We start from the raw sequence: 25,947 nt of genomic DNA, 5'->3' as shown, positions 1-25,947 counted from the left end.
GGGGGGTTGAAAGTTGATTTGCACTAGGTAGACATGGACAAAAGATCTAAGTTTTTCATGATTTTGTTGTCTATGTTGACATGGACCCCCAATTACTGTAACATGTACACTCGCATGGCTTGCTTCACTCATCATGCTTCACTCTGCACACTTGACTGCTCCCAATGGTAGTCCATGTGGATCGTAAAGTACTGTATGAACAAGTTATATAAATTGTCATTCGGACAAGTCTGCCTAATTTAAGCCTTAACACACATGCCCCAAAACAGATGAATTGCCTGGTAACAGATTGTACAAAACACAGGGCAAAATGGTACATAGTCCATTCCAGAAAATTCATACAAAAATGGTCAATATGTATACCGTAGTAGGTAGAAAAAGAAGGGGAGAATAATAGATAGGTTTTTGAACAGATAAAAGTAAAAAAAAAAAAAAAAAAAAAGACAGAGAAAGAGTCCTCTAGAGATCTTTTAGACCAATGACATGACCTCTTTAATGAGGGTAGTATATAGGTGGAACAGACTTCCAAACAAAGGCGGCCGAGGTGAATATGGTAGGGGATTAGACAGTAAACTAGGTTAAATCTGGAGAAATAGTAGGTTTCACACATGGTCAACAGTTTGTTTTGTTTTTAATATAAATGTGCAGACTAGTGAGGGATGCGATCATTTTGTCTACAGCATAATGGTCAACAGTCATTCGGTCGACACCATTAGGTTGACATGGGAAAATGTCGTCATGAGTCTAGGTCGACATGGGAAAGGTCATTACTTTGTAAAGCGCAACGGAATATGCTGCGCTTTATAAGAAACTGTTAATAAATAAATAAATAAAATACTTTGACAGGTCGCTAGTTTGACAGTGTCTAGGTTGACATGGAGTTTTTCACTGTTTTTTGGGGCCGACATGTGCCGACAGGCGGTATTTCATGCCCTACCATCCACTAGGGCGTGGTGGGAGAATAAAACAGTGTGCCCGATGCATTGCGGTGCACTTTAAACTGTGTCCATGTCAACTGTGTTGACATTCAGGGGAAAAAAACATGTGAAAAACCCCATGTCGACCTAATGATAATTAAAAATAAATAAATAAAAAGAAGACGACATGGAATGGACATTTTCTTTACATTTTTTTTTATAGATTAATCACCAAATGTCAACCTGCGAGACTGTAGCATACAGAATTACCAAATGAGGTAAGTTTCCTCATCAAGTCAGATAAACAAAATATTATCAAAGGGCTTCCTTTCCCCCTTCTGTTTTAGAGAATGCCATATGTTCTAACAGGTCGTACACATCTTTTGGCAATAGGTTCTGAAGTGTTTCAGATGTTCGCTGGACTTAAAGCACCATTGGCTACATTCCTCACAGCAGCACAATACCTCTACTGAACATCTAAAGAAGCGAACACTGCTGAAGAGCTGCAATAAAAGCACAGCTGGAAGGCAGACTGCATCAGGTCAGGATTTCTCAATAATATACTGTATTTATTATCAGTTTCTTATATAGCGCACACATATTCCGCAGCGCTTAACAGAGAATATTAGAACATTCACATCAGTCCCTGTCCCAGTGGAGCTTACAATCTATATTCCCTACCACAGATACACACACACACACACACACACACACACACTGACATTCTAGGGTAATCTTTTGTTGGAAGCCAGTTAACCTACCTGTATATTTTTGGATTGTGTGGAGGAAACCAGAGTACTCGGAGGAAACCCACGCAAGTACGGGGAGAATATACAAACTCTGCACAGTTAGGGCCATGGTGGGGATCAAACCCATGACCTCAGTGCTGTGAGGCAACTGTACACCCAATTTGTTTAGCAGTTTTCATGCTGAGTTACCAGCTAGCTTTGGGATGTCAAGTGAGTGCAATTAATATAAATACTATGGTACATCAGTTTCCCCTTTCTAGTTAGAGTGGTGTTCTGTTCCCCTTGCAGAATTAGCATTTTAGAACTTTGTGACAAACTCTGCATAGTCAACAAATTCAAAACAAAGTCACATGGCTTCTACAGTGTTATATGGTGAAAAGACGACCAAACCATAAACAGCAGCAGTGATTGGGGAAATACGGTATAATACCCCTTTCACATCGCACTTTTAAAACGGTAAATTGCCATTTTTTTTTCCCTTTTTAAAACGTTTAAGCCTGCACTGTGAATGCATAGCATTGTACACATTCACATTGCACAAAAAACGGCAAGGAACCGTGTAGGACTCTGCTTTTTACACGGTTCGAAATGCCAGTTAACTTTAAACGGTAAATCGGCTGTGGTGCATTCACAGTGCAGGCTTAAACGTTTTAAAAAGGGAAAAAAACGGCAATTTACCGTTTTAAAAGTGCGATGTGAAAGGGGTATTACATGTAACAGTTGTGTAAACATGAGAATGTCTATATGCTGAGAATGATGCACTGTCAACAAACGGTCTCTGGTGGTTTTAGCGTTGTCCCAGATGCTGTAGCAGCTCCAGTGTAAAGCAGAATCGAGACTTTTTAACATGCTTAATATGCCAGATCCCCCAACGGATCGCCGATCATCGCTGGCCACTGATCGGCGGTGCATTTCTGAGCATGTGCAAATGGGGAGGGAGGGCCGGGGAGACACCCAGCATTTTATGGGTGTACCCATAAAAAATGCTGGGTGTTCCCCTGTTTAGTGATCACTGTTGAATTAGGCCCAAAATCTCAAAACATTAACAATGGAGTGCTGATAAGCCTTTCAGATGTATTGAAACTGAAAACAAAAAAATACCCTAGATTGAAATTTGCTAGGGAGAATAAACCAATGTAAATGTAGTCTAGTTTCCCTAAAGGCAGTGTGACCAAGACACTTATGCTGCAACTTCATTTTATATGGACGTGTTTGGTAATCTGACTCCAGCATGTGAAGCCTATTATGTCCTATAAGTATTGCTTCATGACATGGAATGAACTTAAAAACGTCTTCTGCAAATTTGTAAAGTTTCAAAAAAAATCTCAGATTTTTCTTTTTCTTTTCTTACATTTAAGTTTTTTCTACCCCTTTCACACTGCAGCTCTTAAGGCCCCCTTACATTTGTCCGACTTGTCATAACGACAAGTCGGACCTGATTGTCCCAGCAGCTCCCCGGGAGGGATCACATGCGATGGCACTTCATGTGCCAAGTTTTGCATGTGATAAATCGCATGCGATTTATCACATGCCACTCCCGGGGAGCTGCAGGGACAATGGGAGCGGGGGACAGCAGCAGGAATATGCCCGCAAACAGAGAGTGGGCAGGGGGGGGGGGGGGGGGGTCGGGGTGCAGGGAGCCGGGCAGGAAGCCGCTGGGCAGGGAGCGGCGGCGCAGAGTACCAGGGAGCCGGGCAGGAGAACACGATGCAGCAGCAGCACTTCCAAAAAAAAAGAAAAACCCCATACAAACGAATAGGAAGCCATTGATTGGCTGAGACCTCTCTCAGCCAATGAGCGATTGGCTGAGAGAGGTCTCAGCCAATCGCTGATTGGCTGAGAGAGGTCTCAGCCAATGAATGGCTTCCTATGCGTTTGTATGGCCCTTTTTTTTTTGAAGTCCTGCTGCTGCAGCGTCTTCTCCTGCCCGGCTCCCTGGTACTCTGCGCCGCCCCCCCCCCCTGCTCCCGCTGATGCTGCCCGGCTCCCTGCGCCTGACTCTGGACCCCTGTTGTGGGGGAGCACGGCTCCGGGCAGCACATAAGATTTAGCAAATCTTATGTGCAGCCCGTCCGACCTCCCATCTCCGATCCGATGCGCACGGGCCGCGCATCGGGTCGGAGGGGATGTCACCATATGCGATTTGGGACGATTTCACGGCCCGATTCATCCGAATCGGGCAAAATCGTGCCCAAATCGCATAACGTAAGGGGGCCTTTAAACACTATATTGTCGTTTTTTTTGCCTTCTTAAAACAGTAGAGCTGCAATGTGAAAGCTCCAGGGTGCTTTAACCGTTTTAGAAATACCGGTATTTCTTAAACGGTTAAAAAGCAGGGTCCTAGCCGTTTCAGAGCAGCTTTTTATGCAGTGTGAACGGCTCTATTTCTATGGCTTGAAATGTGTTCCTTGGGGGTTAAACGGGTTGAATGTGTGAATAGTTTTACATGCCATTTAAAACGGTTTTCACCTGCAATGTTAAAGGGGTTTGAAAGGGGTTCAGTGGCTCAGACACATTTTAAATACCGTTTCGAAATGCCGGGTCTTAAACGTTTAAGCAATGTGAAAGCAGCATAAAGGGTCAGTTTAGTAAATGCCAGTCAGATACACTAAAAACTTTCCTCTGTGGTGGTGAAGTGGTCACAATGTGCCATATTCATGACATCAGATTAAAAAACAACTCATATCCTTCATGTCTTCTGGTCATCGGGTGATGCAGTGGGGAAACCAAAATTAAACGGCCCTTTTTCCTCATGTGAGATATATATATATATATTTCAGGGTCCTGTCCCCCTATACAACTGTCTTTATTTACCATGCACTTGTCCTAAATTGCCTTGTACTGTAATTATTTGCTCATTTATGTATTGTTAGGCAATGCAGAATAAAAGTAATACAATAATAAATGATCCTTCTCCTACTATCCTGGCCAGTCAGTAACGTTATATCTATAAGCAATGGTGAAAGTTAGGCAGACACTTGCATTTACCAAATAAAGCACTTGACGTTTATGGCAGGAAGGAATTTGCACATGTAAATCTATGGCTGCGTCTGCACATTGCGTTTTAGCAGGATGCAGTCGAAAAGGAGCTGCTTTGTAGGATGATTACTGAAGCGGATATATACACAAGCATGCTGCATCCTGCTAAACAAGATCCTGTCCAACTGCATCCTGCTAAAACACAATTTGTCGATGCAGCCTTATTTACTATAAACCTTTTATAAAGGAGATTACAGTTTAGTTGGCTTATTTGTCTGTACCGCATATTGAGCAAATGTAATAGGGTGTGAGAATCATAAAGTGAGAGATTTCTCATTTATTTATTTTTAAGCACAGTCACTTACAGATGACGCCAGGTTTATCCGTCTGGCCAGCGCACCATTTGAGGAAAATGGGATACATGTGCGTGTGAGATACTCATGTGTCCCCATCTTAGCGTGCCATTCGCCAGGATGGGGGAGCGCCGTCCGGATGGATAAACATGTCAAAGCTCAACCTGGTTTTCCCAGTGTAAAGGACTGCCACTGCCACACAAAAGAAAAAAGGAAAACTCATGCCAAAAGCTCTCACTTTCTGATTCTCACACTATTACATTTATCCCACTATCTTGACCATACTGCATTTTTGTTTCTGTTACTACTAGTCAACCCTAACAAAAATCTTTATTTGGAGAGATATAAATCACAGAGAGGTCTTGTATGCGTTGATGCTGATGCAAAATTAAGTAATGAATGAATTTGAAACTGGAAGTATATGCCAAGACGCTGCTATGATGTATAGACACGCATGCTCTTTTTGTTCTGAATGAAATTATGTATCTACATAAGAATTATTGCAAAACTGTATTACCTCCTAACCGACAAACCGCAGGTGCCGGTCGCCATGGCGACCATATTTTCCTGTCTGGCGACTAGATTCTGTGAGAGATGTGGCCTGCCGCCTGCTGAGGAAATAGGAGGCAGCGGCAGTGTGTCCCAGCTCCTGCCTAAGCCACAAAGCTGCGGATAGCAGTGTGCGTCACACCTCCTCTCAGCATATAGAGGAGATCCCCCGCCCCCTGCATCTCCATCCTCAGCAGAGTGGATGTCCGTGCGGCTCCTTCCGCTCTCCTGCATCCTCTTTTGGCTGGCTAATTTCAATCCGCTCCCCTGCCGTGGATATCAGCATGACCCCCCCTCACAGAATATCTCTGAGATCCGGAACCCGGAAAGCTGAGCTGCGTTCAGCGCTGTCCTCAGTAGCAGGAAGCAGCAACGCGGCTCCAGCCACCCTCCTGCTGTTTTCTTGCCCATTGTCCCCAGCAGTTGGTGCGAGGCACCTGCTAAATGTAAGTGCGGCGGCAAGCTATTTTAAATCCGCTCCCCTGCCTTATAGCTCTATACCTCCTGCCCTTGTCTACCCCCCCTCAGTGTGGCAGTTTGCTAGGGAACCCTGCACCATGGTACCCCATAGCAACAAACATTTATTCCTGGAAGAGCAGGTTAACCCCTGGCAGAGCATGGTAACCCCATACTGGCAGTGCATGTTAGCCCCATATTGGCAGAGCATATTAACCCCATGTCAGCCCCTGGCATTAAGCATGAAACGCATAGCAACGATCCTGTAGGTAAGCGAAACTTATGTGGCATAATATGCAATTACGGCACAATGTTTGGTATAATGTGTAATGGACATTACGGAGTGTGTACATTTGTGGGGGCGTGTCTTCGGCGCGCACTGTCCCTATTATTGGTTTGTCTGGCTCCTACATTTTCATCCTGGGTCCTAAATGTTAAAGAAATTTGTCGAGCCCTGTCTAACAGCAAAACAATGCGTTTTTTTTTTTTGTTTTTTTTTTAAATGCCGGGACACGGAGCATAGCACCACTCCCCTGAGACCCGCGAAGCCCCACCCCCGTGTTTTGATTGGCCCACAGGCTAATCAGTCAAACACAATGGATGACCATCGACAGTCATCCATTGCATATTTTAGCACTATCGATGGCCAGTTGCACATGGCAATGGCGCTGCGAAACACTTGTGGCGCCTTATAAATAAAATTATAATAATAATAATTATCCCTAATTTTGACTAAGCAATTTTGTCTAAGTAATGATAGTCTATGATCTAGTCAAATTTGCCTTGCCTTCACAGTCAATCTATGCTAGACAATACTGACTAAGTAGGAAAAATAGGGAGATTTAGGCTAACCTTCTAGGAAATTTTGACTATCTAGTCAAAATCTCACCATGTGTACACCAATTTAGAGTCATCGGAATCTCTGGGAGCTCTCCCAGACTCTCTTGATAGTAGGCCAGTTGACTGCATGGGTTTTGATATACATATGTATTTGGTGTGAATCAAACCTTGCCGTTATTTCCCTGAGAGCTATTCTATTGAAGATGAGTTGGTGCCTATAGCAACCAATCAGATTGTACTTCTTTTATGAATTTAGCACCTTCTAGAAGATAATAGAAAAAATCTGATTGGCAACATCCCATCTTCACTAGAACTCCCATCTTAGCAAATTGTGCCCATAGAGAGGTTTCTTAAAGTGGATATACACTAGACAATATTTTAAACGATACTGCCGATATCGACCATTCATAATGACAAATTCTGAAGATTGTTCAATATGCACGCACCATATCACTACTGATGTGCACTCCCTTGGGCCATTGTGCCATCCTTTGTTGTCTGTACATGCAGCTCAATCTGAGGATATCATCAACGGCAGCATAGCTCCTTGATTATATCACTTGTTAAAAAAAAAAAAAAAAAGTCGCTCAATGTGCCATTTATGACAACATATTGCAGCCAGCAACATCGCTACTTTTCTTGTGCACCTCTAAGGAAATGCAGATGTGTATGTGCCACCAACATACACTGCAGTGGTGTCTGATGGCGCAACTCCTGTAATTGAATCCGCCTCTATATATTTTATCATAGGACAAACACTGCATGTAGCATACCGCAAGAAGATACAATTCTGATAAATTAATTATGACAAATGAAATAGAAAAAGTTCTGTCCTACACAAAGGGCTCCTCTACGCAATTACCCTCTCTGTCCTATACAAAGCTTTCCTGTACACAATTACCCCCTCTGCCCTACACAAAGGGTTTCTGTACGCAATTACCCCCTCTGCCATACACAAAGGGTTTTTGTACGCAATTACCCCCTCTGCCATAAACAAAGGGTTCCTGTACCCTCTACCCTACACAAAGGGTTCCTGTACCCAATTACCCCCTCTACCCTACACAAAGTGTTTCTGTACGTAATTACCCCCCTCTACCCTACACAAAGGGTTCCTGTACCCAATTTCCCCCTCTACCCTACACAAAGTGTTTCTGTACCCAATTACTCCCTCTATCCTACAAAAAAGGGTTTCTGTACACAATTACCCCCCTCTGCCCTACACAAAGGGCTCCTGTATGCAATTAAGCCCTCTACCCTACACAATGGGTACCTTACGCAATTTACCCCTCTGCCCTATACAAAGGGTTCCTGTATAGAATTACCCCCCCCCTCTGCCCTACACATATGTCTAGGTCGACATGGGTATGGTCAACAGTGAAAAAGTCAACTTTTTTTTTTTTTTTTACACTTATGTCCTAGTCATTGTAGTGGATTGTAGGGCATGAAATACTGCCTGTCGGCACATGTTATAATGACATGGACACCGAAACGTACTACCACGTCAGCTTGCCATGCTTCGGGCACAGTGCCTCGCTACGCTCAGCACACTATTTTATTCTCCCACCATGCCCTAGTGGATGGTAGGGCATGAAATACCACCTGTCGGCTCCAAAAAAACCAGTAAAAAAAATAAAACCTATGTCGACCTAATGAGCCTGTGAACCTAAAGTCTTGTTGACCTTACTGCATGTCAATCTACTTGGTGGTGACCCAATGACCGTATCCCCGAAAATGAATACTAGGTTCCTTTATGCCAGGGATGGGGAACCTTAGGCCCTCCAGCTGTTGTTAAACTGCACATCCCAGCATGCCCTGCTACAGTTTTGTTATTTGGCCATTCTAAAACTGCTGCAGGGCATGCTGGGATGTGCAGTTCAACAACAGCTGGAGGGCTGAAGGTTCCCCATTCCTGCTTTATGCAATCACTCTTTACATTTAACCAGCTTATGTATTTGTATATCTTCAGAGACTGGACCAATATTCAATCCACTGCAGGCCAGTATTTCCAGGTAAGCATGGTATCATTAATACCGCTTTCACATCGCAAAATGTAGGATCACACCAGGACTTTGAAACAGTTCAGTCCCGAAGCGACCCTGCATTTTGCTCTCTCAAGGCTCTTCAGGGACCCGGCAATATTGCTGGTTCACTGATGTCATGCAGGAGTGGGCAAAGTGTCATCGGGGCAGGGGAGGAGGCAACGCTTGCAGTTGGCACTGCTCCAAGCACTGCCTCCTTTATCAGTGTGAAAGGCACCCATGTTGCACGACTCGGTTAACCCATTCACACTGCACAGCAACGAACCGAGAAAGAAACCTGCTTTTTTATAGGTTCGTAATGCTGGGTTGCTAAGCCCAGTAAGCCCTTTCAGATCGCACCTATTATCGGGTCTAACTGGCAACAAACCAGTAATTTGGTGCGGTAGTAAGTTGTTCTGCAAAACAGACATTATTAGTTATACCCTATAATTATTTAACTACATTTAATACCAAATTTCTAAAGTTTATATTAGATGTTAATTAGTTGTAGGCCTACTTTATTAAAAGTCAATTAGACTCAAAACACATTTTGCATAGACGTGTGCATTGACACTTTTGAACCAATAGTTTTTACATTTTCTCTCTTTCAACAGCCTCATATTTTTTTCTACCCAGTAGCAAAAATGGAGATAACATGCAACAAAATAAGCCTAGATTTGAAGATATCCAAGGTACTGCACACTAACAAATAACCTGAAGCCCCCTACCCACTAGGCAAGATTTTAAAATATATCGCTCAGAAGATCATTTAAAATCTTGTGGAGTGCCTGCTCATTGTCATTAATGATGTTAGCTCCTGCGCACCATCAACGCCGCCTCATCATCAGCTGAAAATGCAGGTATTCATCTATGCAGCCAACGACCTGCATGAGGAGTGGCCGCGGGTGATGTCATTGAACAATTTTGGTATAGTTACATGTGTATGCACTATACTATTAACCTGCAGCGACCGTTGATATTGCTAATGTCACTCGGGGTCTAATGGTGACTTACTTAGTCCAGCAGCTCCAGGGGTGGCTTCCAAGTCTGGCTGTGAAGTCCGGCTAACTTCCAACTAATCCTACATGGTTTCCAGTGGTAAGTGCAACTAGTCCTCCCCTAGTGCCTAACCCTAACCGCCTGTCCCGTGGCCTAACCTTAACACTACACTGAAGGTCGGCATTTCAGATGCTAAATGGGGATGTAGTCATAATGTTGACATCTCGGCAGTGCACAATGTTGACATGATCAATCTCAACATTAAGACTACATTCCCATTATACACCCAATATGTACAATATACTGCAGCTCTTTGAATACAAAAAATGAACATGATTTTGCAACCTGTAGCTGGAGATTTTGCAGACTCAAAAAATCATGAGAGGAAAATGTTAAACAGGAAATCACAGCACAACGACCACAGGACTTCACATGACCAAACTTATCAGATTCCTAATACCACAGCAAATTTTGAAAGAGGTCCAGCACTGACAGTAAAAACCAATACCTACTGTTAATAAATAAAAAACATGTGTACCAAGAGTTTCTTCAAAATATTAACAGGAATAAGAATTCGAAAACACTGCATCAAAAATCTAGCGTAGTTTAGACATAAAAATATCTATATGTTATAATGTAGCAAGGAAACACTGTATCAGAATTCTTAGTTACACACCAGGACGACCATGAGGCCTTATTCTGGTTCACTCTTAGAGGCAAATTCCTTCTTGGCTGGACAAAACCAAGTGCACTGCAGGTGGGGCAGATGTAACATGTGCAGATAGAATTAGATTTGGTGAGTTATTTTGTTTCTGTGCAGGGTAAATACTGGCTACTTTATTTTTACAAAAAAATACCCCGCCTAAATCTAATTCTCTCTGCACAAGTAACATCTGCCCCACCTGCAGTGCACATGGGTTTGTCCAGCTCAGAAGGAATTTGCTTCTAAGAGTGAACTAGAATAAGGCCCATGATTTCCTTTGAAAACACACTATAGCCCTGTACACACGCTTAGATTTTTGCCTGTTTTCGATTCGATTTTGCTTATAGAAGCAAAATCAAATCGAATCCTAATCGAAATCGAATGGTTTTTGTGTCACTTTTGATCTGCTTTCGATTCGATGCGCGCTCCCGTTTTCACCAAATCGAACACAAAAATCTTCTATGCAGCCAAGGAAATCTCAATTCGATCCAGTAAATAGAATGAGTACATTGTGCCTACATTGTGAAATCCAAATCGAATCGAATGCAAAAGTACAAATCTAATGGGAAGATCCAATGCCAGATCTAATAGAAAATCAAATCTAAAGCAAATCTAAGCATGTATACAGGGCTAATGATCTCAGGTTGGATTGGAGCATACAAACACACACGATCTGCACACAAATGTAGATTGACAAATCTTTACTGCAGTAGGTAAAATCCCCAATCCGACAGATGACCGGCGGGGACGCGCATCAGATCAGAATCGTAGTAACAACAGGTACAATTCAGCTCTTTTTACATACAAATCGGTCGTAAGATGCATCGAAATTGGGGGAATGAAGTCCAAATCGTCCTGATATGTACCCAACATTATACACGCTACCCACAAATCCTCAGTCATCTCCTCCTCCTGGATTAACATAGTTAATATAATGCCCACATATTTCATTGTGCTTTAGATTTGGGAACCGTAATAACACGAGACAGAAAAGGTAAGAGGGCCCTCGGAAGCTTACAATCTATAAATGCCCTAATCATTTCCGCTTCTTAAGGCTCATATACACGGGGCGACTTTAGCACGTGCTGAGCGATGTAGTTTAGCACAGATCGCTCAGCACACATGCTATCTGCGATGTGTGCTGACCAGTGTTCTCTGGTGAGAACATTGGTCAGTCAAGATCTAGTCAGGCGATGGTGATGCGCAAGACCACGCATTGCTGTCGCTCGCGGGCATACACACGGAGCTACCGCTGCTTAATTTCAAAGTGATCTACAACAAAAACATAAATGAATGAAAATACTACCAAGGAAGCAAGGTATCTGATCAAAAGGTCAACATGAATACAGGTTGAGTATCCCCTATCCAAATTATTCCAAAAACCGTGGTTTTTGGAATCATTTGAATTTTTTAAATTTTTTTTTTTTTTTAACCCCCCCTAACCCTCTTTTCATACTTACCAAGTCCCAGGGCGTCCACAGCAGGCCTCCGGCATCTTCTCCAGGGTCTCCAGCGGACCCAGGAATGCATTGCGCGAGTGTGCGTGCGCGCCGGTGACATCACCGGTGCGCGCGCACACTCGCGCAATGCATTCCTGGGACCGCTGGAGTCCAGGAGAAGATGCCGGAGGCCTGCTGTGGACACCCGGGGACTGCGCGGACGCAGAGGGACCACCGGACACCATCAGGGGACAGGTGAGAATGGCTACAAAAATTTAATCCAAAAATTTAATCCAAAAACTGGAAAATTACCCTATCCGGAATGCTCGTGGTCCCGAGCATTTAGGATAGGGGATACTCAACCTGTATAGCCGACACATGAAAAGGCGACATGAGGGGTTTTTGGAACTTTTTCATACTTTCCACGTGGACTGCGACTGGAAATGGTAAAGTGTGCTGAGCGTAGCTAGTTACCTTATCTGAAGCATGGCGAGCACAGCCAGACATGCAAGGGGATGCGGTAAACTAATTTGATGTGCTTAAATTTACAAACACCAAAAAAAACTTTCATGAAAAGATCTTTGCATGTGTCACATCAGCCAATTTCATGTCAAACTTTTGTCTGTTGACCTTATCCATATAGACCATTTGGGAGTCGACAGACACTGTCAACAAATTTGACGGTCAACCCTTTAAACCGGGTCAAAAAAAAAAAAAAAACATAAATATTACATTATCCCAAATGTAAACAAATTAGGGATCACTTGCCACCATCCAAACATAGCATTATTGCTTCATACCGAGCTAACAATGATGCTGGGGAGAAATAACACCATTTAGAAATGTATTATTATTACATACACTAAAAACAGGAGGGTTGCTATTGTGCTGGTCCTGTATCACACACACACACACACACACACACACACAAAATCAATGCTAATGCTGCTTACCAGCAAACTCTGACACTGCATGGTCATCATGAGGCTGCTGGTCATCAGGGACAGTGAGATACTCTGCACAATAGCTGAGACAGCCATGCAGCACTGATTGTGTAACAATACCTCCTAGCACACATGTGTGTTCCCTCTATAACCAAAAATCACTATTTAATAAAAGGTTAAAAAAAAAAAAAAAAAAAAGAGCATAGTAAATAGAAATAGGAGAGCAGACCAGTGTAACATGGTGACAAGTTATACTGGGCTCAACCCGTTCAAGGTTCACATACCAGCTATACAAACTAGTAGTGCAGTGTTTGCCTTCAGTATACACAGTGAGGAAGCAAATGGCTTATCCCTCTACACACAGAGCAATTACATCTGCGGAGGCCACTGGACACTGAAATAAATACATGTGCATTCCTTACCTGGCTGGAATGCAGGCACTTACAGGCCTGCCTGAGTAGGAATGGGTTAAACCATGTCCATTATGCACATAATACTATTATATACACACACTGGGGCACGGCAGTCACCAGAGAATGGGCTACATAAATGACTGGCCACTCACCTCCATGCAGGGTGGCACAGTAGATTGCAGAATGGCAGCAGGATGGAGCTTGCTATTTTATTCCTCTCCTTGGATAATTTCCTGCCCTCCTCCTTTAATGCAGTGCACTGGCTGCTCCTCCCGGCATGCTGATGTCAAGCCATCCCTTCCCACATACATCCAGGGGAAAGCAAATGTGACTTTTGATTTTAGTACAATAATAATAATGATGATGATGATGATAAAACAATACGATCATCCAAATGTCAAGGTGAGAGCAGAAAGGAATGAGGAGGAGAAGGATGAGGCTCCTGTTTGCATCCAGTGTGTGCTGCCTCTGTGTGTGACTGGCTGCTATGCCCACAGTACAGTGCCAGCTGCTGCTGCTGTTTGCCTGGCCCTGTCCTTGCCTCTTCCATCAATGCTGATCGCCCAGGCCGCTCTCACCATCCTGGACAGTCAGGAGTTGTTGCTGTTCCCAGCAGCTGCTGGTGGCCATTTTTAATCTTTATTCCTCCTCCCTCTTCCTGACTCACTCCGAGATCTTCCCTCTGCCTCCCTCCCTCCCTTCCCCCTTGCTCTGTCTCTGGTGTGTGAGGAGGACAGTGCCTGTCTCCTCTGCTGTGTGTGTGTATATATCTGGGATGGCTGGCAGGGTAGAATGGGCAGCCTTTGTCACTTCCCTCCCTGCAGCTTGCCTTGTCTTATTTCCAGAGGCTAAAAATGGACCAGTCGCCTCATTACTGCACAATAGCCAGGAATTCCCAAGCTGCAGGTTACCACAGTCCCTTATTACCCAGCAAGTGTTCATGTGTAGACGACAACACTGTATTAGTAGTTGTTGTTGCTGTTATTATTATAACATTTATTTTTCTGTGTGATTGTTTACACAACAAACTAAACCATTGCATGTATATAAAATCACCTGAAGCTAATGAATACAGATCTATATATATAAAAATACAGTCAAGTTCCTATATTGATACATGTTTATAGTTTTATGGAAAGTAAAGTTGGGTACATACCAGAGCGATGTGTATTTGGATATTGGATATTATGCCACAGACAGGGTGACATATCGCACCTTGCGACCAATATACTAAAGGGTTATAATATTACCTTGCACAATGTCGCTTGTGATATTGACCAGTCGTCCACGCAGTATGGCCGACTTGTTGATATATCATGTGACCGCGGGAGCAAACACTGTTGTCGCCCATGCAGATTCAACTTTTTTCAACGTCAAATCTGCATTGTCTACAACGACCGCTAAATTGTTGAATCTGCCTCCATTTTCGACAAACTACGTTCGTTCTCGACAATCATATCCTACATCATAACATTTCCGACAGTTAGATCCTACCATGGAAAAGTTCAGATAGTTGGATAGATTGAATAGGTCAAAAAGTGACGATATTTCTGAATGTTGGAAATGTCGGCACATATTAAATAACCCCCTATGTATCCTGTGTTTGTTTGTGTGTACCTACAGTATGTATGTTCTATGGGGGGTTTTCTGGTTGATTTGCAAGGCTGCCTTGCGAGTCCACCAAACACCGCACGGCGAATGACCGCCCCCCCCCCCCCGCCGCCCCCTTAAAGTGCGGCTTCGCCCGAACAGCTGCGAATGGATGTTTTGCATAAACATCCATTCGCATGGCTCGGGTAACCGCCCACATCTTTTGATGGTCACCGACCATCGAATGATGTTTAGCGTGCACATATATATAAGTGACTTTTTAGTTGCGTACATTTGCGTGCACGCTGGCGTGGATATGGGCGGGCAACTGACATCCGGTGATGTCAGCTACCCGCCCCCCACACCTGCGTCACTGCCTCATTACCATGAGAACGCCCAGCGTTCTCAAGGGAAGGCCCATGGAACGCTGGGCGTTCCCATATGGTAATGGGGCAGCCCGGCGCCCCCCGCCCTACTCCCCCCCCCGTCGCCATGGGTGCATGCACCCAGTGAACCGAACATCGGTAACATCGTGCAAATGCACGCAGGACCAATGTAATCTGAATGAGGCCCTATGTGTGTATATACAGTATATGTGGGTGTATGTGTGCATAAGTGTGTATGGGGGAAATGTACTACTATGGGAGTTTTATTTCACATGCGATGTTGCTATGGGCAACCAATCAAATCCTGTCTATTAACTTCTAGCGCAGTGGTTCTCAACTCGTCCTTGAGGTGCACAGTGCACGTTTTCGAGGTCTCCGCAATCACAGGTGAAATAATTAACTCTACGTGCGAATTGTGTCAGAGAATAATGAGTGCACCTGCCGGGTGACATGGAAAATGTGCACTGTTGAGGGTCTTTGAGGACCGAGTTGAGAACCAATGTTCTAGATGGTGCTAAATAAATAAAAAGTAGATTCTGATTGGTTGCCCATAGCAACATCCCATGTGAAATAGAACTCCCATCTTAGAAAACTTCCCCCAATGTGTTCTATGTAACATTTGTGTGCGATTGCCATCTGCAACCCCCACCCTGTACAAGAAGAGTCACACTGGAACAAATCGAAGTTCCGCTGCAGAAATAAGGGGTACACTAATATAACATTGCAACGTGGACAATAACAGTCTCACCTGAACTCTCAAATAGCCACACACATACTATTTACACAAAAGGGTCATTGTTCAGGTCCCTTAAAAATATGAGCTGAGTGTATGAGTCTTTAAACAATGAGGCTAAGCGGGGTACATCTGAGGAGAGGGTGTCCCTTGTTCCCACCAGCAATCCTCACATGAATGGCTACAGGGGGAGCTGAAGCCACCATGCACACGTGTTGATTCAGGGATTAATGTAGTGAGCAACTCTAGCTTCTATGGACTGCAGCCGATGCAGCCCATAAAAGGGTATACTCATGCACACAACTGTTGCAGATACTGCGCATGCACTGGACCCGACGCCTATCACTGCATTCAAAAGGGGCCAGGTCCATGTACAGCAGCATGGAGCTGGACCTGATGGCAGGGAGCAGGACCTGATGACGCAGCCAGCAGCAGCCCCCCTCCTACAGAAAGGTGGTTGCTTATGTCCTTCCTATGACTTCAATTAATTCCATTATCATTACCCACGTAACAACCCGTAGTACAGATATGTAGCATGGATTAGCCCACAGGTTCTCAAAGTTGATCCTCAGGACCCCACACAGTGCATGTTTTGCAGGCCTCCTCACAGAATCAAGTGAAGTAATTAGCTCCACCTGTGGTTCTTATAAAATGTGTCAGTCAGTAATGAGCGCATCTGTTGGGTGACCTGGAAAACGGGAACTGTGTGGGGACCGAGTTTGAGAACCACTGGATTAGCCAAATACACATGTAAAATGGTTCCAATAGGAATCAGAAAGACCAATATTATTAAATAAAATTTTATATGAGAAAGATGCTCACAATGCTGAAAGTATAAAATGAATCCGAATGACATACAAAGATAGTTTTAAGGCCCCCATACAATGGTCCAACTTGTCTGAGGCACAAGTCAGACCATTTTTCCCTTGACCTTTCCCGAGGGTCCTTAATCCATCTTGGCACTTGATTTGCAATGAATCGCATGTAATTTAATGTAAAAGGACTCCTGGTGGGGTTCAAGGAAGATTGGATGCCATATACCACAGGTGCTAAAAAGCACCTGCGATGTGCATGTAGGATTTTGGCTCCAATGCAATGAGTACGGGACATATGTCAAATGCATGTGATTTGGCGACTTTTCATCCGATTACACGGCATGAACAGTCTGAATCGGGTGACAGGCTGAAGGGGCTCCACCTCGCACCAGTGTATGGGTATCTTAAGGCAAATCATGTTCTTATAAAATTCTATTTATATAAGAAGCTGGAGACATTCCCTGGGGTAAATTTACTAATATGGGCGTTCCATTGAAGATGGTCGCACAGGGTCCAGCATTATACATACAAATTTTTATAATCATATCAAGCAATATAAACAGCAATTGAGCGCGATCATTACAGTTTAAACAGCTCGGATTAGGTATCGTCAGGGGTAGTGATAGATGTTGGGGAGGTAGTTTCTTTCTCATTGAGACTAAATTGTAGGGGGCTTACTCGGGATGGGTCGGGGAAGTACTGAGCTCCTTTGCCCTCTGTGACATATATGTGCCAGTGCGCCCATTGGACTATTGGTGAGGGTGCCGAGCAGGTGTAAGATATGAATTCCGTTTCCATAATGAAGTGGTATTGGGTTTTATGGATCAGCCAATTAGTTTCTATTATCTTTTAGAAGGTGCTAAATAAATAAGTAGAATCTTATTGGTTGCTATGGGCAACATCCCATCTTCAAAAAAACTCCCATCCTAGTAAATTTACTTCCCAATGGCACAATGGCCCAATAGCAGAATAGTTCTACATGGCAATCTATGACTACCTGTATCACACTGCCTCTCTTCTGATGGCTCACTGGTTTGGAAGTGTGACACTTTCCAGTCCAACCTCAGGTTAGTAAGAAGGGCAAGCTCAGAATGTATAGGACCCCATCATTTTACCATTATCTGTGTTTTGAGCGATTTGCTTGCAATCCTAACCAGATATAGACAGAGGCATCAAGGGGGGTGGGGTTGTTGGAGGGGCCAGGAGGATCCGGGTCCCGCTGCCCCTCCTTACGCTGTGTGGTGCCCCCCCCTCATGCAGAGCATAATACTTTTAATGTTTATTAAAGAGGAGGTTGGGGGGGCTGATCCACCAGCTGGCCAGCAAGTTTTGGCAATCCATAGGAAGCTAGGAAATGAAACCTGTTTAAAATTCCCAATTCCGTGACTTAATGGGGGGAATTTACTAAAGGAAATTTGTAAAAAATAGGTGTATTTGTATCCAGAAATACACTTATTTTTGACATTTACAATCCCAAAAATACGGCAATTTGTATTCGTATTGATAGCACGAATACGAATTGCCATATTTTCGGGATAGCAATGTATGTACCAAAAGTCACATTGAGTCCAAGTTTGTTAAATGGAAATATGATTGAAATATGAGGCCAATTCAGACCTGATCACAGGGATATAACTTTGTGCAGCCCAGCGATCAGTTAGCCCCCTTCCCGACAGAGTGAAATCCCTTCCCTTTACACGGCTCAAATGTAATCACCATCAAATGGGTGTCCCCCATCTGTGCTCCAAATTATTCAACTGTCTCTAAAGTTTGCAAATTTGAAATAAATTCTCCAACTTTGAAACACAATAATGTTTTATGTATGTGTAACCCATTAGAAATTCTATAACACAGACATTTCCAAATGCGGAACTCAAGGCACCCCAACACCCCAAACCTGGACCATTGGGGTGCCTTGAGGACCACATTTGGGAACCTCTGCTATAACATTTAATAATTACATTTTACACTAAACCCCTGGGTAAGTTATTTATTTGACAAAATTGCAACAGAAACCCTTTGTTCCTCTCTGCCTACTATTCCTCAGTAACACGATAGTCTGGGACCACAGGTATGTATGGGGTAGTGCGACTTTCTAATTGTTTGGTCATATACAGTATATCAGATGGGGTATATAGTGATCCTCTTCCAACTAATAGTACACTGCAACTGTGTATTTCTATTAGAATAAAACCATCCACCTTTTGTTCACCGCTTTGACCCGTCCCTTTCCACTACAACATGTCCATCCTCCTTTGTACACTCACTCGCTGATTCTGAAGAAACCATCTCTCCACCTTTTTTCTGTTAAGGTACCATCCCTTTTTTCGGCAAACCTTTCCTTCCACAGTGCTTGATTGTCTTATGTACAACCCCCTTACTCATGTGCACTCAGCTCTGCCTACTCAACTCCTTGCAATCAGGCTTCAGAACTCTATAGTCCACTTTATCTGACCTCCTCTATATTTTCAATTATCTGCTACGTCAAGGGTTGCTTTTTCCAACTCATCATCCATGACCTCTCTGCCATTTTTAAAACTGTTAACTGTTAACCACCCTCTTCTCTTTGACACCTTTCACTACCCTTTCTGTTTTGGCCTTCACAACACTGTTTTGTAGTAATTCCCTAGAATTCAAATTTCTCATTTTCGAAGTCCTCAATGCTCTCATCAACTACCATTCATACATCTTAGAATGCATGGTGTATTCCCGCTTTCTCTCTTCAATGTATTGAGTTATGCTTCTCTTTCCTTCTAGTAATCACCTTTACTTCTGACTCCAAAACTATTCCTGTACTACTCTACACTCCCAAAACTCACTAGCCTGCTTTGCCACAAGCTCCCTAAACTTTAATCTTTCAAGTGATCACCGAAACTCATCTCTTCACTAGATACTAACTTATCACCTCCTGCCACTACTTACTCTACATGTTCTACCAGTCCCAGTATTGCTTCTTGTAGACCAGGCATTCCCAACCACGGTCCTCAAGGCACACCAACAGTGCAGGTTTTGTAGATATCCAGGCTTGAGCACAGGTGACTTAATTAGTATCTGAGGGATTCTGATTAAACCATCTGTGCTGAAGTCTGGATATCACTAAAACCTGGATCGTGGTTGGGAATGCCTGTTGTAGACTATAAGATCTCATGAGCAAAGCCGTCTATCATCTTACCATTAAATCTCCTGCGGCCATTGATGGATCCATTGATCAAAATATAGGGGGTGATTTTGCATATCCTTATTTATCCTCCCACAGTCTTAATTGTGGCTACCAGTACCATGCAACAATCAATGTAGTACTTCAGCTATGAACTGTATTTTCTGTGCATAAGAAGAGGGTAGAGGATGCAGAACAGTTGAACAGGAAGCTTTATCTGCCTCTTGGCCACAAGCCAGTTCTATATAGTGTGCTACCTCAGACCTTTAGCCCCCAGCTAGGAGAGGGCAAGTGCTCCTATCACCCTCCCTTCAATGCTTTTGGCAACCTCATATGTACTTGTTCTATGTATTGTACAATATTTAACTCTTCATGTTGGTAGCTGCAGAGTTTTATGACATTTTATATATAAAGGATGATGATAGTGCTGAAATGTAATTTGCTAGGCAAAGTCACATAGATTGTGAATGCAGCCATTTGGGATTTAGTTCTTGTGCATTTACAGTACCTTTTAAAAGCTGAGCTCTCTGGATCGCACAGCTTCAAGACAACATTATACTCAATAGACTGTTTTATATCCTGCAATAACCATAGATAGCACATCACAGCACTGCTGTGGCATACAATTTTGATGTTTCTGCATTTCTATTATTTATGACTAATATCTGATGCCTTTGGGTGAGGCCCTCTGCTATTTTAGGACATGCAAAGCAATCTACTTGATGACTCTGACTTAACAGAACACTGGACTTCCACATTTTGGCAGAAGTCATTTTAAATTTGTTGTCAGCTCATATTACAATTAAAAAGCAGATAACAGGTTTATTTGTGTTATTTCCTGACACCTTTTGTAGTTGTGTACTTGATATTAGTCTTTGGAAACTACCTAGAAATTGTTCTAATTTTGTTTGATCAAGACATGAAATATATTGTACAAGGATTTTTTTTTGTATCATCCTTTGGTCCAGTAACATTCAGAGAATGAACCAGCTAGAACTCATTATACTTATAGCTATCCTTGAATTGCCTCTTCATTTCTTTCTCTTACTTGATGCAAGCGTAGGTGAACACCTTGTTTAATGTAGCATGTACAGTATATTCTCTGGCTCATCCACTTCTTAATATTTGTATTTTACAGGAGATAGGTAGTAGCAGTGGCGTAACTATAGAGGGTGCAGGGGATGCAGCTGCTATGGGGCCCGGGGCCTTTGGGGGGCCCGAGTACCAAGCAGGCAATCCCCTGCACTCTTTTACATTTATTTCTTCACAAAATAGTGCCACTGTGTGCAGGTTCTGGGCATTTTTTAACCTGAGCGGGAGGGAGGTAGGCAGGCGATGCACATTGCTGCTGCAGCTGCTCCAAAGGTCGACTATAGTGAACGCGGAGGGGAGGGAGGAGCTGCCGCAGGGAGGAAGAAGGTGCTGCTGTGGGTGGCCGGAGTCTCCGGAACCTGCCCTCAAGACACTCCATGGAGGTGCCGCTGCTGCTGCTGACTGGACCCTTCCCTGGAGACACACCATAGAGTGGAGGGAGGAGGTGCTGCTGCTGGCCTGCAATGGATCCTGCCCTGGATCCGCTCTACTCCATGGAGGGAGGACGCTGCTGCTGCCCTGACCCTGCAGGTGCTCCGTGGAGGGGAAGGAGGAGGTGCTGCTGCTGGCTGGCAACGGATCCTGCCCTGGATCCGCTCTGCTCCATGGAGGGAGGACGGACGCTGCTGCTGCTCTGACCCTGCCCTGCAGGTGCTCCATGGAGGGGAGGGAGGAGGTGCTGCTGCTGGCCGGCAATGGATTCTGCCCTGGATCCGCTCTGCTCTATGGACGGAGGACGCTGCTGCTGCCCAAACCCTGCCCTGCTGGTGCTCTGTGGATGGGAGGGAGGAGCCTACCTAAAGACAACAGACCCAGTGATGGTAAGCAAACCCCATCCCACCACTCATCACCACAAACACACACACACACGCACTTTAGTCTGTCACACCCCTGCATTCCCATCTGTCTATATTGCTCCCCCATCCATCTGTACCCCCATTATGGTGCCCTATCCCCTCTCTATGCCTCCCCATCTGTCTGTCAGTCTGTCTTCCATAAGTTGATCCATCTGAATATAACTGTTGTCCACCTGTCCCCCCATATCCTTCTATATGCCCCCCACACCCATCTATCAGTCTTTGCCCTCATACAGTATGCTGCTCTATCCATTCATCTATGCCCACTTCCTTCCATCTTTCTGTGCCCCTCCATCCATTTATGCCTGCCCCCCCATCTGTCTTTCCATCTATGCCCCATTATAGGGGTCATGCCTGTCCATATGTCTGTCTTTGTCCCACCATATCGTGTTTTGTCCGTCTATCCGTCAGTCACCCCATCTATGCCCCCATATGGCACACTGTCAGTGCATACTTGACCCCTCATCAGCCAAGCCCTCCCCATCCATTGTCTGTCTGTCTGTCTCTCACTGACACACTGTCATGCCCTGACACACTCTCTTTTTTCCATGATGCCCCATGCCACCCATTTCTCTCTCTCTTCCTCTTGCTCCTCACTCTGTTTTTATCTGTTTTTCCCCTGACGCCCTCTTTGTCTCTCGTTTCCTTCTTCACACCCCCCCCCCCCATAAGAGGCACTGTAGTAACAGCGGTAGGGGGGCCCTTTCCAAAATTTTGCTATGGGGCCCTCAAACTTCTAGTTATGCCTCTGGGTAGTAGCCTTGCTGAATGCATTAAAATAATATGAAAGAGCTGGTAGCTTAGCCATATTTTGTCACAAAATTAATAATCTTCCTTATGACTAAGAGGGGTCAGATGGTCTGATAAGAAGTAGTGCACTGCCTGTAGTATCCTAGGGAAGCTCCAGGCAGCTCCATGGGCTGTAGTGTGACTGCATAGAGAGTCCCTTGGATTCAGCAACAGTGGTACATACTGTACACAGTGATAACATCAGTACACAGTGGTAGCTATAATAGTGGTAATACAGGTCTCACATCTGAGTTGCTTAGTACTGCACAGTTGTGCACTACCGTGATACTCAACACAGTGCCATGACATTATCCCACTGGCACCAGGGACACAGCACAGAGGAGAAGGAGACTCTAATGGGCCTACACAGGTAGCGATTTAGGGGCATTTTCTAAGTGATCTCACTAGATCGCTTAAAAAATGACCCAACATTGCTCCAAGTGTAGGGGCATAACGATAGTGATGAGTGGCCCTGCACATCGTTATCGCCCGGTGATTAATATTCAGCATGCTGGATGAATCTAGTAATATCACCAGAGAACACTGGCCCTGACAGATCGCTAAGCACACAGCGCTGACACTGTGCTGAGTTTCTTGCTGTGTTCTGCGCGATCTAGCATTGCTCAGAACACTCAGCAATTCACTACCTGCGTAGGCCCCTAACACCACTTCTCACCCAATCTCGGCTCACATAAAGCACATAAAACATATTACACTTTAATTAAGTATCATAGTCCAAGTATTTGGCCAAACCTATTAAGTATTGAATTTAGGTGTTTCAGTCAAATCCGTTGCAGTCTCCATTGGCCAACATTTGTTATACATAATGGGTTATTCTGAAGGGCTCAGTGACTTCCAACGTGGGACTGTGATAGGATGCCACCTTTGCAATAAGACAGTTCATGAAATGTCATCCCTGCTGGATAATCCACAATGAATTTGAAGTGATATTATTAGAATGTGGAAGCGTTTAGGAACAACATGAAGCAGACCAATATGGAAAATCACAGAGCAGGATCAACAACTGCTAAGGCACATGATGCGTAAAAGTCATGAGCGCTTTGCTGATTTCCTAGCTGTAGAGTTCCAGAATTGGCATTAATGTAAGCACAAAATCATTTATGGCAGGAGCTTAAAGGAACGGGGTTTCCATTGTTGAGTAGATGCAGGCAAGCCTCACGTAACCAAATCCAATGGCAAGCGTCAGATGGAGTGGTATAAAGCACACCGACACTGTGGAGCAGTGGAAATGTGCTTGGTGGAGTAACGAATCCCACTTCTCTGTGGATTTCAGATGGGAGAGTCTGTCTTTCATGAATGCTGGGAGAATATTACCAGCCTGACTGTACTGTGCCAACTGTGAAGGTTGGTGGTGGATGGATAATGGTATGGGGCTGTTTTTACAGTTAGGGTTAGGCCCCTTACCTTCAATGAAAGACAATCTTAATGCTTCAGCATACCAAGCTTAACAATGCTATGCTTCCAACTTTGTGGCAACAGCATGGGGAAGGCCCTTTTATATTCCAAAATAAATGTGCCCCAGTGCACAAAGCAAGGACTATAAAGACATTGTATAATGAGTTTGGTGTGGACGAACCTGACTGGTCTGCACAGAGCCCGGACCTCAACCCCATTGAGCACCTTTGGGATGAACTTTAGTAATTGTTAACCAGAACTTCTCATCCAACATTGTTGCCTTTCTTCATCAATGCTCTATAGAATGAATGGGCACAAATTCTCACAGAAATACTCCACGATCTTGTGGAAAGCCTTCCAAGAATATTGGAAGCTGTTATAGGTGCTAAAGGGTGACCAGCTCCATATTAAAGTATTTGTATACAATATCATTAAAGTCCATGATGGTGTATTGATCAGGCATTCAAATACTTTTGTCCATATAGTGTATTTCAGTCCACATTTTCTCAGGTATATACTTGGTAGTGGTAATGTCTGTTGCCTCATTAACATATCAGATACAATATATTTGCTTGCTACATAGGTAACACTTATAGACTTATTTTCAAATAACTCCGGGATGAATTGGCGTCTAAGAATAACAATGGGCTTGCTGCTATAATAAAAGTTATAGTAATTGCATACTATTACTGTATGTTGATAGTTTCATCCTGACTAAGAAAACGTAATTCAGCATAGGGCTTCCTTGGCAAGTTCATTGTGTTCTGCCTCAGTGGTGAATATGGCAATAGTGGGTTACTTTCTGCTTGACCAACAGATTTCTACATCGTTACCTGCCAGTAAAAACAGTTATTGATCCCCAGTCTGGATCACCGAAAGATTCAGTGCAGAAGATCCAGATGTTTGAAAACATCTAACTTTAAGTTGATCCTTTGGAGTACATTAGAATTATTTTAACCGTTCAGTGTTGTTTTCTATGGTTTTTGGCAAATCAGCTCACCCAGCTCGTAGCATGTGTGATGTCTCGATGAGTATTAATACTTATTTAATTTTCTCTATCTCTGTCTCACTTTTTGAATTACATGGCCTTTATTACATTTTCCCTTTGTTAGTGAGTATACTGACTTGTTTTGCATCCTAGGGCCTGATTCAGCTCCGAATGTGCGGCTGCAAATTCACAGCAGCAAGCATTCCGTTAAGCTACTGCCATGCTAGATTGAAATCCTGCCTTGCGAATCAATGTGCGTATGGATGTGTATGGCTACACATCTATTTGCAGCAATGCCAAAATGTCTAAAACCCATCACAGGCGTTTAGTAGCCCTATACTTACTCGCAGTGTGATGGAAAAGGCATATCTGGTGTGGAGCTAAAGTCACACACCCTCCCATAAAACACTCAGGCATGCCTAAATTGGGTTCTGCTTCTGGGTTAATTACTGGATGGATGGTCTCTGACTAAGCTGCAATGTCCTGATAAAAATCCTATTTGGATTGAAACACCGCCAACATTTACCTGTCATGGTACAATCTGCTATATATTTGCCTACTGTCACCTGTCAGTAAACCCATGTTCTTTGCAACTTATGATTTGGTGAGTGCCCATTAATTATACTATTCTCTGGATATTGGAAATCAATTCCTTCAATGGAGAACCCCTGGCTGCTAGCTCTATGTGAGTGTGGACACTCTGTATCTATCTATCTATCTATCTATCTATCTATCTATCTATCTATCTATCTATCTATCTATCTA

The 25,947-nt window shown here is 43.7% G+C and overlaps 1 protein-coding gene across 5 annotated transcripts in view; it reads right to left on the bottom strand.

The window, feature by feature from the left end:
• The window catches only part of WDFY3 (WD repeat and FYVE domain containing 3), a 237,277-nt gene extending 223,256 nt beyond the window's left edge, over positions 1-14,021 (bottom strand). For all 5 annotated transcript variants that reach the window (XM_083176583.1, XM_083176592.1, XM_083176599.1 and 2 more), the window contains exon 1: positions 13,512-14,021. The gene's annotated coding sequence lies outside the window, so the exon portion shown is untranslated. The remainder of the gene's footprint in view (positions 1-13,511) is intronic.
• Positions 14,022-25,947: the final 11,926 nt, after the last annotated feature.

Source organism: Crinia signifera, chromosome 1 (genome assembly GCF_055691185.1).
Source record: "Crinia signifera chromosome 1, ASM5569118v1, whole genome shotgun sequence".
NCBI lineage: Eukaryota > Metazoa > Chordata > Amphibia > Anura > Myobatrachidae > Crinia > Crinia signifera.
The sequence above is the reverse complement of the archived record's forward strand: the minus strand, read 5'-3'. Positions and strand labels throughout refer to the sequence as shown.